We start from the raw sequence: 14142 nt of genomic DNA, 5'->3' as shown, positions 1-14142 counted from the left end.
TCTCAGGATACAACAGAGTCTTGGGCGAGAATCTACAACCAACAAAGTTGAAGAATCTCCGAAAAAAATCTTATAGTGGCAGATCGAATTAAGAGAGACATGAGTGATTTCGAAAAACTTGTGTGTGCATTTACTTGATTCACGCTCCTTAAATAATTTCTGAAGAGTCATAGAACAAGTATTAGTTCAGAAAAAGGCTCATTGAACACTCATAATTTCAAACATTGTGACTTATAAAAAAGTAGTTAACAGTTAATGAATGTTAACTTTGAATAGTACCTCTTGATCACACCTGATCAAATCATAGCTATTGATGTTTTAACGGTCAGCTTCGCATCAACAGTCAAAGTCACCTTATGAGCAAAGTGCGCCTCTAAAGCGCCTCATTGCACCACATACGTGCACACACGCGCGAGCGCACATTACATAGTAGCAAGCCTCCATACTCTCCTCTTATATTTCTAAGGAGTGTAAATAAGCTCCAATTTAAAAACTTAAAACAATTTTAGTAATTTTTTTATGTAGAATAAGTTAAAAATTGATTTTAATAAGAGAAAAAACTATTTTTTAAAATATGTATACAAGTGTATTTTTCATATAATTGATCAATCAAATGTCATTGAATTTAATATTTAATGAGATTAAAATCTAATAGGTATCCACTATCATTTTATATAGTTGAGATAACTCTCTTATGTGTAATATGTGATGTGACGATACATATCTGATGGAGGACGATTTGACCCGACCTATGAAACAGTGATATGTGGACACTGACTCAGCATGAGCAAAATGTCAGCATTGTAGCCTAGTGCGACCAAGTGAGGGGCCCATAAAGCAACTCGCTACATTGTAGCTCACAAAAGGAGGAGCTCGCCACAACGCGAGCTCTGGGTTTCCCGAGCTACATTTGAAGGGATACTCCGAGTCGACTTTAGCTTGCTTGAGCTCCCAAGCAGACAAGTCATCCCAAGGACTAATTCTATTAAGGGTAATCCTAAAGTATTCCAAGCTCGCGAATGAGCCGCGTGAGCACTCCTCAGGAAGCTTCTATCTGATAGGCCGTACCGATCAGATTGCGCCACGTTCCTTACTGACGGCGCAATCCCTGTCCTTTTGACAATCTGCATCCATGTCTCTCAGTAGGCGGAGGCGTGCCTGCCACTTTGGAGATGTGTCACTCTCTCGGGCGAGAAGTACATCACAACGGCCACCTGCGTAGCCCTAGCAGGTAATGGCTGTGGTAGGAGCCCAGTGGCGGTTATGCCCGACTTGACATGAACGCCCCAATAAAAGCCCTCAGGGCAGAAGAGAAACTTCTTCAATGAGTAGAGATTCAACTCCCGATTCAAGCTTTTGAGTGGTCTATATAACTACCGTTTGGCTATCCTAGAAGCCAAACCTAACACTTTCCTAATCCCCCACCACTGGGATGCAGATGTTGTTGTCATCGTTGTTAAGGGGAAGGCAACAATCAACTTGGTGCACAATGATAACAGGGAATCATACAATCTTGAGTGTAGAGATGTAGCTAGGATTCCTATTGGAACGATGATCTACTTGGTGAATAGAGACGACAACGAAAACCTCTAGATAGTCACACTCTTCAGGACCATCTCAACTCTCGGCCACGTCTCAAAATTCTTCAGTGCCAACAGCGAAGATGGGGAATCATTCTACACTGCATTTAGCAATGAAATCCTGGAAGTCGCTCTAAATACTCTAAAAGACAAACTAAAGAGGATGTTGGGAGAGAAAAAGAAGGAAGAGATGAGGGAGGCGTCAAAGGAACATATTAAGGCCATAAGTGAATAGGCTTCTTCATCATCAGAGGGCAGACGTCGGTGGAGCATACACAAAAGTGAGAAAAGGGGCCTGCTCAACATGTTGAAGAAATGCCCCATCTATTCTAACAGCTATGGACAACTCTACAAGGCCCAACATGAAGGAATGAGAGATCCATCGTATGGATGCCCAAATCTTGCGGAATGAAGGGGGCGAATTTCAAAAATTTTTCTCTCCCTTCAATTGGGAATCGCATTCCCTATTTAGAAAATCATATTTTCAATGACCAATCTTGAACCATGAACTGAACCAGATTTGAACCAAAAGAAGTAGGAGAGATGTATACCTAATATAGAGAAATATTATCTCTCAATGGAGGTGTTCACGCCCAAGGAAGGATCCAAAGACCGCTCCCACTGAAGATGGTGCAATGCAGGATGGAGCAGAATCAGCAGTGTTCTCCAAGAACCTGATCCTTCGTAAGAATGGCTGGATGGCACGTGAGCATTGCTTCCAATTAGTCATTTCCCAAAGGGCTGATATCAAGATCGAATCTTGATCTCTCCCACAAAGTTGGATATCGAACTGGAGGTCTGGCGGCGACAGGAAGAAGGCGACAAGAAAGAGTTTTTGCAGAGATTGCAGAAATCTTTCTTTTGTGATTTCAGCTCTAAAGATTAGAGACCTTTTTCTCTCTTGGGTTGTCTGTTGTGTCTAAAGGCTGTCGCCCCCTCCTCTTTTTATAGGCTTAAAGGGATCAGCTCCTAATCCCATTAGGAGTTGTTGATTCAAATCATATTTGGATTAGAAGTCCCAATAAGTGATAAGGAAGAACCCTTATCTTATCTGTAGATTAGATCAGTCATCTCCTAATCCTATTAGGAGGCTCCTAGATCTAAATCTTATTTAGATCTTGGACTCTCTGAGTGGATAGGGTCAAGGCCCAATCCTATCAACTGATTTAATCCCAGATCCGCCCCTCATTTAAACTTATCAAATCAGCTCAGTTTGAAATGGGCTTTAGGCCCATTAAGGTTGTGTGCTCACTTAGCATTCCAAATTGCTGCCCAGTTGGGCTTCCTTGTATGGCATGAGACCCAAACATTGATCTACGCATCAGCCACATGGGTTTGGCCTAGCCTTTGTTACAAGGTCTGGCTGAATACACTGCTATGGACAGTGCACCCCCTGAAACCAATCAAATGGGCTTTATGGGCCCAACACTTACCCTAAGTGGTCCCTGGGCCAAGCCACCTTGTAACACCCAATGACTGTGGGAAGATGCAAGATTTGCCCATCAAGTATTGCCCTCAGTGGTTTTACACTCAACCTCTCAGCCCATAATGATCAAACACTACCCAACAAGAGATTACATCTCCCTCGACTGCAAGGAACAGTGTTGCACTCTCTGCTTATATGGATCCCGGGAATTAAAACCTTTTGCAAACATTTTAGAAACCATAATATATATACTTTTATATCTCATATAATAAATACTTTGCAAAACAAATCTTAACGTTTGAAATCGGCTACCGGCAGTCTTGGTTTCCATCAGTGAGATTGCATCCCCGTTCATTACCTTTGTCCGATAAAGGGGCTGATCTTGTCACTATGGTCACCCACTCAGATGAATTCTCAAACTATCCCAACATACCCAAGTTTTGACCCCCGCTAAGGATCTCACTGATTGGTACATCAAAGACAATCCAATCCGACACCTAGTGCAGTATCATAATCGAGTTTAGGGATCGGGTGTAAATTTCCAGTTTTGCCCATTAATCTCCAAGGTCCAGGGCAATACTGGAAATCTAGTTCAGTTCAAAAATTCAATTAATCATACACTGTATGTGCTTAGGGTCTCACCTTGGTAGTTGAGACAGGCCACCCCAATTGACTTAGTGGCACAACACTCTTAGCATTATTAGGATATGTCTCCCTATACCGACCCACTGGCTGTGAACATTCTAAACTAACACGAGTTTCACTAAGTATTCAGTTTAAGGGTATTGCACAGAAACATACTAAGGGAACATGAATCAAATATATTTTTTTATTCATTTACAATAAACTCATAATGTACATCATTCTGATTGAAGCTAATGGCATACAAAACTATCTAACACAACCTAACGACTACCAGTAGCTCAAAGATCTCGATGTCTCTGTCATATTTAGCAACATCAGCCAAGGAAGTCGGAACAATTCTAGCTCCCTTGTACAACTCGAGGTCGACCGAGATAGCTTTTGTAGTGAAAGGGAGTGGATGGTGGGAGATGGCGTGCCCACACATCTCCGGTCAGAACCAGAGAGGAAGAGAAGGAGAAGGTGATGGGGTATAGTATGAGAAGGTCAGTTCCTGTGTGTCTTCAAATACAGGTTTCATAATTCCACTGGGGCATGTGTTCACCGTCGTTGCTTCTGAGAAAGAGAATCTACAGATAATTGTATTTAGGATAAACACCTAGGATAACAAGAGGAACTTCATCGTTGGGAAAGAACACAACGTGAGGAAACAGATAGACAACGAGGCAAAGGAGCTGGCTTTTGACATGGGAGAAGTCGTTCTTTGTTCCTTGTCCCCTGAAGCAGAAGTTGCGCCACAAACACGATAATGGCGGACGACTGTTCTCCATCTTGGATTCCGCCGGTTTTAGATAAACTGTAATTTGTAGGATGTAGGAGATGGACCTACTACTACTGTTGCTGCTACTTTGTACGTACTAGAGTCTGGCTAGAGTGAGTAAACATCAACTGCGATCCTTTTTGTAGAAAGAAAACAAATGAGTGAGAGGTTTTGCTTTCTAGTTTTTCTCACCACCTATGAAATAATAATGAAATGAAGGCTCTTTTTGGTAGTTCAAAAAAAATCGAAACAGGAGAAGAACTCTGTTCGAAAATCGACGACTTCTCAGTTCTTCCGTTCAAAAACAACGATTGTCTTCTTTCTCGTGTTCCTCCATTTGTCGTCCGATAGATTATTCCCCACTATCTTCTTCCCCATGCTCAAAAAAAGGAGAAGAAGAACTCTGTTCGAAAATCGATGATTTCTCAGTTCTTCCATTCAAAAACGACTGTCTTCTTCCCCGTGCTCCTCCATTCGTCGTCCAGTAGATTATTCCCCACCGTCATAAAGTTATTACCGCTATACCCCTGAACGCAACAACAGGAGAAGAACTTTGTTAAAAAATCGACACCTTCTCTATTCCTCTGTTTGTAAACGACGATAGTCTTCATCCCTGTGCTCCTCCATTAGCCATCCGGTAGATTGCTCCTTGTCATCTTCTTCCTCGTTCTAAAAAAAAAGGAGAAACGAACTCTGTTCGAAAACGACGACTTCTATGTTGCTCCCGACTGTCTTCTTCCCCGTGCTCCTTTAGCCGCCATCCGGTAGACGATTTCTCTTGCTCCTGACCGTCTTTGTTTGTCAGAGGCCCCCTGTACCAGCCGTTCGAGGCAGCCATTCTTCACCTTCAAAAGTGAGCTTTTCCGGTCATCGTGCTCCCCCATCCGCCAGAGCGGCTTTCGGGTGACGTTTAATAGTGAAGACGCTAACGTTTTTCTTATACTGAAATGAATTTCTTTTTTAAAATACAATTTAAATGGTTGTTTTTAAATCCGGTTAGGTATGATAACCCTCCATGACTCTACCCTCCTCGCATTGAAGTGTCGGGGCGGGTTGGATTTAGAACCTATATTTAATTTTCTATTATTTCTTGTCATATATAAATATAAATAAGTAAAATAACACAAATAAACAATAAAAAATTCCAATCGTGCTATCCACTTCAAGGATAATTTTGGGGTTGGCCCGGCCCGGCCCATGGCCCAAGCTCATGTTGGCCTGTGCCATGTCGTGGGCATGGGTTGGGCCACAGGCCGAGCCTTGGGCATGGGCGCATGTGTCGAACCGGGCTAGATTGTTCTTTTTTTTATATTTTATATTTTATATTTTTTTTTGCCAAGTAAAACTAAAGTGTTTAACTTTCCTTTAGGAACTATTTGAAAAATAAGGAATGTAACAAATAAATGAAAAAAAAAAAAACTTAACCAAATAAGAAGTCAAAGAGACAAAGACTCAAAGTGAATAATAAATTGAAATAAAAATAACAATTTTATTTCATTTAAATTTGAATGATACAAAGCATACAATGGCTAGATGAAAATTGGAAAATGGAATAAATTAATAAAATATAAAAAATACAATATAGTTACAAATTAAAAATAAAAATTATATTATTAAAAAATATAAAATAAATTAAATATAATTAAAACAAGATTTACAATAATTTGATACAACTATTGAGTATACAAAAAATATTAACTTCATCATTTTCTCTTATTGTTCTTGACTTTGCTTATCTACTTCAGGTGACTTTGATTATCTCCCATTCGGGGCAGATCCCCACGGGGATCGAGGAAATGGGAAAATTGTCATCCCTAGTACTTACACTAAAACAAGATTCCAATGGAACTGTAGACATCGGAAATTGCCATTCCTAAATTATGTGCGATGACAGTGAGAACTGGATAAGGTTTTGCATGTTCAGTCCACCAGGCTAAAATATCAAAATTATTTGTTCCCTCTGAGGTGAAGGAAGAATCACCTAAAGTAGAAAAATTTGTTTGTAAATAAAAATTAAGTTCAGTAAATGAACTTATTGTCGAGGAAATGGATTTCTGCCTCTTACTTATTAAATAAAAAAGATTTTCTCTTCCACTATTGGTCTCAGGTTCAAAAGTGGAAGATGCAGTTGTATAAGTTGTAAAATTTTTATTATTCCCTGTTAATTCAGATTCATATAAACTATACATTTCAAATAAAAAACTATTAATTTCTTCTTTTTTGTTTCCAATTTCAATATTCATATTTCCACAATATATTTCAAGTAAAGTATCTGAACCATTTTTCCTAATCATAGGATCTAATATTGTAGATAAGCAATAAAGAGGAGAAATGTTCTCCCAATATTTTTTAAACTAATTTTCCATTATTTCAACAATACTTTTACATTGTGGATTCTTTTTATATTTTGCAAAACAATCTCTTCTACAAATTGTCATTTCCCATTCTTCATCAAATGTAATATTAGTAGGCATTTTTTTCATTATAAAAATCACTGAGAATTTGATTGTGACAAATACAACTTTCTCATATAGCATAGGTAGAATTTCATCTATGTTTAACATTTAATATAAAATGTTTATATTTTAAATCATAATTTTGACATAAATATTTAAATTCTTGTTTTCTTGCTCTAGAACTTTTAATATATAAATAGTATAATTTCTAATTTTAGAAATATGGGTAGAAATAATATTTAAAATCCTGAATACATAAATTTTAGATGTGACATGCACATTTGATATGAAATAATTTATCATTTAAACATGGTTTTAATTGAGATTTTAAAATATTTATTATTGAATTATTATTACTAGCATTATCAAAATTAATAAAAAACAATTTATTGTCAATTCCATAAGCATGTAAAATATTTAAATACTTGTAGCAATAGTTGAGCCAATAGTATGTGGCCATTCAAGCCTAGTAAAACTTAAAATTCTTTTATTTAAAAATCAATTTTCATCAATAAAATGACCGGTATCACAAATAAAACTTATGTTAAATTTAGGAGTCTAAATATCAAAAGTAATTGCAACTTTAGAATTAAGATTTGAAAACGTATAAATTAAATTTTATTTATATGAATAAAATTTTCTTAAAGCATCTAATCTAATAGTATTCCTAGAAACTTTTTTAAATTATGGATTTACAGAATTACGTAACCACTTTTCAAATTTAGTATCTTCAACTAACAAAAATGATTGTTCAGCAATTATAATGTATTTTGCTAATTTTTGCCTCATTTTTTATTGAGATTATTTTGTTCAACATGTTCAACTTAATGGCCTTCTTTTTCTTTCCCCTAGTATCAGTACTAGGGGTGGAAGTTCCATCAATATCAATAGCATCTATATCGGTGCTAATACTACCATGTTACGACTGAATATCGTTGACATTGAACATATTAGGGAATTGGTTTTGGGAGGAGCCGTCAATTTTTTTTTTAATTATAAAAAAATAAAACTTAATTTGATTGCATTTACTCGGATTGTCAGTTCGGAATCCCAACTTGATTTCAATGGTTGAAGCCTTTCAAATCAAATAGTCCAAGCCTCCCAAATTGCTAATTTGAGAGTTGAGATACTTGAGTTGTTGAGCAAGCCTTTTTCTTGTTGAAATTTTAATAAAGTTGAGAATTGGAGAGTCAAAGAATGTATGAGAGATTGAAAGATTGAGACTTGAGAGAGTATGAGAATAAAAGAAGAAATTAAGAGAATTGTTGAATCGGTGTGATGGGAATGGTGAAGGATAGGGCTATTTATAAGAATTGAAAATAATTCAGTTGCCAAAAATACCTTAAAAAGTAGTTGTATTTTAGTTATTGGGAAGGGTATTTTGTTCATTGTAAAGTTATTAATCACTTTACCCAAAATGCCCCCAAACTAGTTGCTATATAGCTGTTGTGGGGCATTTGTGTCATTCTTTCTCCCCCAAAATCAAAATACATAAATACCCCCTATATAATTGTTTATAGCTATTGGAAGTATTTCTGTAAAAAAAAAAAAAAAAAAAAAAAAAAAAAAACCAATGGCTAGTTCATTGGATGGGCTAAGCACGACCCACTATGGGCCCACAAGCCATGTTGTGGGCTGGGTCGTGTTGGTACGTGGGTCGCAGGTGGCACGACATGCATAGTTATGTCGTGTCATACCGTTACCATACCAACCCATGGACCTAGAACCCCAAGCCTAGAATGGCCCAGGCCATCATGTTGGGCCTAGCATGACCCACATGCCATCATGCCGGTCCGGCCTAAATTCGGGTCAGCGAGCGGCACAGCCTGATTTAAACCTCTATTTGGGAGGGTTGGGGCAGGTATCCACCGGGTGGGGTAGAAATTACCATCCCTATATATCATCTTGCTTCTTACACAGATCTCATTCTTTTGTAAGCCCTATCATATGCAAACTCATAGTAGAGCCATTTTAGACCCTTTAACCAGATTCAACAAAAAAACCAAAATTATTGATTTTGGCCCAAGGTTAAAAGTGGTAATAGAGGAAAAACAACTAAACTGCCCGAAAATGTGGTTGGTTCAAAAGAACATGAATATAAGAAATTGTCTCACTCTTACAATAAAAAAAAAATGAGTAAATGAAAAGAAAACTAAGGCTCACACCTCTAATCTCTTTCATATAAGATGAGGACTACATTTTTTTAGATTCCTATTTTACTTCTCATAAACAAATAAGGCAAAGCCAAATCTGAAGCAAAGAAAACTAAATTTTACATCCATCCTATTAATTTGCACTCCATGTATTTATACTAGTGCAAATGAAATATTTCTTACAAACAAAAAAGGCAAAATTTATTTGCAGTGCAAATTTCATATATACTGGAGTAAGTGAATGGGATTACAAATAGGCTGAGTGTAAATTTTGGTTTTCTTTTGGTACAAAGTTGACTTTGTCTTTCTAAAGTAAAATAAGAAGTAAGATGAAGTAATCCCAACTTTATGAAAAACAGTGAAGGTAGGAGGATGGTTATTTGTTTGGGATGCAAAATTTGCATTGCTATTAAGTGCAATTGAAACGAAAAAAATACAAATATTGTATTATGTAGAAGTTTAATTCATAGTTAAAACAAACAAAAGAAGAAAAATCTGTATCAGGTTCAGATTTATATTGCAAACCAACAGATTCACAATTGCGAGATGAATATTGATAAATTTATTCTTCTTTCCTGTATTATGTAATCTTATATTAAAAAATTTTGGGATGATTAATAGAAAAATGATTTCATGTTATTGGTGTGTGTAAGTACAAGGACTCAAAATCCATAGAAGATTTAATGCGATAGAGGTAGGCATCGAGGCAATTGCGTACAACGCATCCCCACCACAGAACCAAACTGGGATTGCTGTGCAAACAAGAAAAAGAAAATTGCACATAACATCCACAACGACCAAGAAGAATCCCAAGTCCCCGTAGCATTCTCAATTTCTCATATCAACCCCGAAAAGCATGATGCATGGGAAATCCACAACGGAAATGAGGAGATACTACTCGGTAGGGGTGGCAATCAGTCGAGCTTTTTACGAGCTGTTTGAGTTCAGTTTGTGAATTGGCTCGAATATATATATATATATATATATATATATATATATATATATATATATATATATATGTTATAGAAAATAATATATATAATAAAATTATTATAATTTATTTATATATAATTAAAAAATATTTTTTTCTCAAAATCGAACTTGAACCGAGCTGAGCTCGAGCTCAAGGTTCTGGCTCGAATTGAGCTTGAGCTCGAGATCGAGCGCCATGTAGAACAGTCTTGAGCTGAGCTTGGGCCTCGTACTATTCAGCTCGGCTCGACTCGGCTCGAATCCATCCCTACTACTTGGTGCAATCATCTTATTGTGATCCACAGCACCACAACAACTACCTTGCACACCATATTGTTGCAGCATTTCTGTGCAATTGTATGGCGCCAGCATAAGTTGCAAACACGACATTGTCCAAATAATGCAAGATCAAATCAACCCCCACAAGATTGCCTCCCATAACGTCCCACAGCACATCTCGGTCGTGTATTGGGAACATTTCCCTATGATAATACTAGAAATAATGCAGTGTATTAACTTACGAGACCGGATCTTCTCCTCACACCTAGCACCTCATAGGCACATCCTATCATGCATTGGGAATATCTCCCATACTTATTAGTTATTATTCATGGGAGATGTTCCTAATGCATGGTGGATGTACCTATGAGGTGCCCATTTGTGAGAGCAGATTCTGTCACGTAACTTACCATGCCTAAACAAATGTGGCTACACCCAAGGCAGGAAAAGGTTTTTAGATTCTAAAAGTAGGGTTGTAGCTAAGGGCCTATTTGTTTCCTCTTAACTCTTATCTTTTAAGATGAATTTTTTAATTTTAAGAGAAAAATTGTTGTTCATTTCCTCTTAATGTAATTATTACATTTTCAGATGTTAGGCTTCAGAGCAAACAATTGGCCCTAAGTTCATGCTCACATGTGGGCCTTGAGAGAGAAGGTGTAAGCTTTTCATCTCCAAAAATCCCCGTAAAGACATGTGACAAAACCCTACTCGTGAACTTCTTGCCTCAAAACTAACCGACCAATGAATTCCCCATAATCAGGAAGATCTTCTTTATTATGTTACTTTCTTGTTTGGCTGGGAGCCCTTCGCAAGCTCAAACTTCCCAGGCATCATGTCACTTCCCCATAATTATTATTTTTGCATAGAAAATAATAATAATAATAATAATAAACTTTTCTGACATTTTGGCATTTAAAAATAGGATTAAAATTTACTTCCAAAAATGGAAATGCACTCAAATTTGGTTAATGTATAAAAGATTATATGTAGTGTTAAAATTGGTGTTCGTAACTTCACAATCCAACACACTACAGAATTTATTAATACAGAACCAAACCAAATTTGTGTTTTGGTGAACTTAATAGTTTTACATTTGTATTGAGCATATTTGGTTTGATATTCTTACCAAACACAGCCTTAGGATAAACGCGTTCTGTGAATAACAACGTGAGAATCCTGCCGTATTTTGTGATTTTATCAATAATTGGTTTCAAACAATCAAAAAAAAAAGAAAAAATAAATTGGTAAAATAAATGGTAAGAAACACGAGGAAGTAGATGATGTCGAATTTGTGGATCCATCGCGGCTGGCCCTGGCGTCGCAGTCCTGGTCCCACACGCAGGACCAATCAAAATCACTCGTGCAGTCTCAAAATCTCAACTATTTCTTATTTTTGACTTGACAAAGTCTATTTATCACGTTTATTAATAATAATAATAATAATAATAATAATAATAATAGGGAGCACATGGCGTTGAAAAGTCGACTAAGAAAACCAACAACCTGGATAATATTTGTACTTCATCTATACCTCAATGTCCACCACAGACCACTTAAATAAGATGAATTCATGTAAAAAGATGGTTCACATCAAATTCAGGCCGTGTTTGGTTAAAGTGCCATTTTATTTGCATTAGTATAAATGCATGGTAGTGCAAATGAAAACAATGCAAATTTTGGTTTAAATTTGTTTTGAGTTTTAATTTAAGGTAAAGGGTAAATTATACCAACCCCCCTTATATTATGGTGTTAGTGACAAAGACCCCCTTACACTTTTTTTTGCAACAAAAGCCCTCCTACATTGTGACAAATACCCCCTCGGCCGTTAAGTTAGATAATGGAAGGTGTTAAATTACTAAAATGTCCCATTAAACTTTCTCTATTTTCTTTGGTGAAAAACGGGCCTTCTAAAGTTATGGTAAGCTATTCTAGTGCCAATATCTTCTCACCGTTCAAATAAATAAGCAAATGGTAATTTAGGGATTTAAATTTTTAAATAATTAAAGGAAAATATATTTTTTTTAAATAACTGACAAAAGGCTAACAGAAGTATAGGGGGTCTTTGCCCTAAAAAAAGTGCAAGGGGTCTTTGTCATTGAACACATAGTATTAGGGGTCTGTAATTTACCCTAAGGTATTTTTGAAATAAAAATAAATCATCATTTGCATTGCCATGGCTTGCATTAATGCAAATAAATTTGCATTGCAACCAAATACAACTTAAAGCTCAATTTGGATGGAATATAAATATAAATATGTAGAGTTTTAAACCATGCATTTTAAATTATTTAGTATGTATTTGCACTGAACATATTTGTATTTGTACTCTTTTCAAACTGGCCCTAAGGCTATGTTTGGTTGCAATGCAAATAAATTATTTGCATTGATGCAAAACTATGGCATTGCAAATGATTCGAGTGTAAATTCTGACCTATTTTTGTTTCACATTTTAGTTTATTTTGTTTGATTGTAGTGTAAATGAAGTAAATTAAGACATGGAGTAGAATAAAATAAAATCCAAAACAAACTAAGACTAAGGCTCAATTTAGAAAGACTACATATACAAATACGTACAGTGTAAATACATACTAAATAATATAAAATGCAAGGTTTTATACTCTACATATGTGTATTTGTACTCCTTCCAAATCAAACCTAGCCTTGTTCATTTTTTGTTACGTGCATAACATGCTTACTTGGGCAAATGATTTCTAGGCAAGAGTTATTCAACAAATTGCGGTGCCACTGTTTTGTTGCACCGACACTTATTCGGGTAAAGATTTTGGCGAGAGATTTTACTAATTTAGGCAAATTTCTTAAAGTATCCCTAACGTTTAGGAAATTAACTAACTCTACCCTTACTGTTTACATATTGTCTTAAAGTTCCGTTAAGTTTTCTGACAATTGTCTAAAACCTCCCTTGCTGTTAACTTTCCATTACATTCTGTCACATGTGGCATCACATGGCTTATATATTTTTCAAAAATTCATAAAATACCCTTTATCATCTTTTGTAGTGATTTTTGGGTTCAACAAACACTAACCTGTTTAGACGTTTGTGAGAGAACTTGATAGCAGCAAGTCCCATTAGCGCCCAAAACACCAAATCTCTCTCTTAACTCTGTTATTTATATCTCTTATCTCACTCCAGAAATCCATAACAAAACTGAAAGAATGGTAGGATCCATCGTATGGATGCCAAAAAGGTTGCGGAATGGGTGGGCGAATTTCAAAAATTTTCTACTTTTCTTCCAATTGGGAATCGTATTCCCTAATTTTAGAATCAAGATTCAAGTATCATACTCGGACCAAACCAAACCAGATCTGAACCAAAAACAAAGGGAAGAAATATACCTAAAACGGAGAGTCAAGATCTCTCAACGTCGATGTTCACACCCAAAAAAAGATCCAAGATTTGCTCCAGCTGAAGATGACACAGCGATAGTGGGGCAGAACCAACAGTGTATGTCCCACGTACCGAACTCTTCACAAGAATCCATTGGAGGCTTAGAGCATCGAACCAAATCAATCTTTCAGCAAAGACTGATCTAAAGAACCAGCTTCTTGATCATCCCTTCAGAGGAGTTCGAACCAAGCAGTAAGGCGGTAGCGACTGGAGAAGAACCCTAGAGCTGAAAGTGGCGTGAATGCTGATTTCACTCTAGGGAAGGTGAGATCCTATCTTAGATTGCAGAAGTTGTTATTGCAAAACCCTAGGCCGAATTCTTGTAATTCAAGATTAGGATTTCCTTCTTTCTTAGTGATTAAGAAACCTCCTAATCCTATTAGGAATTATTCCAATCCAAATCCACATTTGGACAGGGGGTAATCTTAATCCTATCTGCAGATTAGGTCAGTCCACTCTTGATCTTAT

The sequence above is a fragment of the Nelumbo lutea genome, chromosome 1 (genome assembly GCF_056320005.1).
Source record: "Nelumbo lutea isolate HS-2025 chromosome 1, American lotus-T2T, whole genome shotgun sequence".
NCBI lineage: Eukaryota > Viridiplantae > Streptophyta > Magnoliopsida > Proteales > Nelumbonaceae > Nelumbo > Nelumbo lutea.
The sequence above is the reverse complement of the archived record's forward strand: the minus strand, read 5'-3'. Positions refer to the sequence as shown.